The sequence below is a fragment of the Gadus morhua genome, chromosome 3 (assembly GCF_902167405.1).
Source record: "Gadus morhua chromosome 3, gadMor3.0, whole genome shotgun sequence".
Taxonomy (NCBI): Eukaryota; Metazoa; Chordata; class Actinopteri; order Gadiformes; family Gadidae; genus Gadus; species Gadus morhua.
The window spans coordinates 27,040,498-27,041,760 of record NC_044050.1 but is presented as its reverse complement, the minus strand read 5'-3'; the positions used below and the strand labels follow the sequence as shown (position 1 = coordinate 27,041,760).

Below are 1,263 nucleotides of genomic sequence, written 5' to 3'. Positions count from 1 at the left end.
CAGCCAGACCCTACTTCTAGCAGATAAGAGTACGAAGTGAGCAATACAATGTTGTTGCTTGTTTGTTTGTGTGCATTGCTACAGCAGCACTGCAGAACTAATGCTATTATTATCGAGTGTGTGTGTGTGTGTGTGTGTGTGTGTGTGTGTGTGTGTGTGTGTGTGTGTGTGTGTGTGTGTGTGTGTGTGTGTGTGTGTGTGTGTGTGTGTGTGTGTGTGCGTGCGTGTGTGCGTGCGCGTAAGTGCGTGCGCGTGTGTGTTTGTGTGTGTGATAACCGTACCCCGGGGACATGTTGAGTTCCCACTAAGACTGCGTTAGAAAATGCAAGTCAATTGTTCATCAAGTTGTCAATAGAAAACGTCCTGGTATCACGAGCCAGGGAATGAACGGGCGTTTATTCTAACTAATCAAGTGCCTGCCCTGAGCCAACACATTTAACAACAATGTGTTTTGTTACTTTTTGTGTCCTGCTACTTCATACATTACAGTGAAGGCAAGCCCATGGCGTATGCATGACATCTTAACTCATTTGAACCATTCATTGATGAAGTGGAGCCAGGCGAGGCGTCATTCTCACCCATATCCGTGAGTCTAGTAGTGAGTAATTCGCCACCGCCCCCAAATACATTCAAACACACAGGCCCGGATCTCTTTACTGAACCCCATGTTCTGTATGTTCTTAAGAGCAACGTCTCAGGATCCTGTTTATCTCAACTCCTCTCTTATCCACTCCTGCGAGCAGGGCGGGCCGTCCAGACTGTTTTTATTATAAGGGGGGACGACAACAATTGTTTCACGGCGGAAATCGTGCCCAAATAATGAATAGGTAATTACCTTAGCAGAATCTTATTCCTCAGTCGTCACCCTCGAACCCGAACCATATGTCGCGCGGTAAGACGCATGATGTGATGTGTGTGTCTCTCGTGCAGCGACGGTGAGCGGGGGACAGGTGCGCGCGGATACTGTTGTTGGAGGCGCACGCAGGCGCTAATCCTCCCTCACTTAACACGCCCCCAATCTCTCCATATGCAGTTAAGGGATAAACGCGAGCTACTTACCCCTCTCCAGATATCTCACGCATCACCTAGGCGCGCGCACGCGACTGGTCAGCTCCTCGTCCGTCGGACGGAATACGGTAACCGGTAATGGTAACGGTGAACTTAATTGGGTGTATGGCGTTATTCCATTGTTTCGATCAGGGTCCGAGCTCCACAGGCTGCGCGCGTCAATCAGAGCACCGCCTGTCCGTCTAAGGGGACAAC

General features: G+C 49.8%; 1 protein-coding gene across 1 annotated transcript in view; it reads right to left on the bottom strand.

The window, feature by feature from the left end:
- Positions 1-1,039, bottom strand: part of frmpd1a (FERM and PDZ domain containing 1a) — a 48,360-nt gene extending 47,321 nt beyond the window's left edge. Inside the window, 1 exon segment of the mRNA XM_030352387.1 lies at positions 836-1,039. The gene's annotated coding sequence lies outside the window, so the exon portion shown is untranslated.
- Positions 1,040-1,263: the final 224 nt, after the last annotated feature.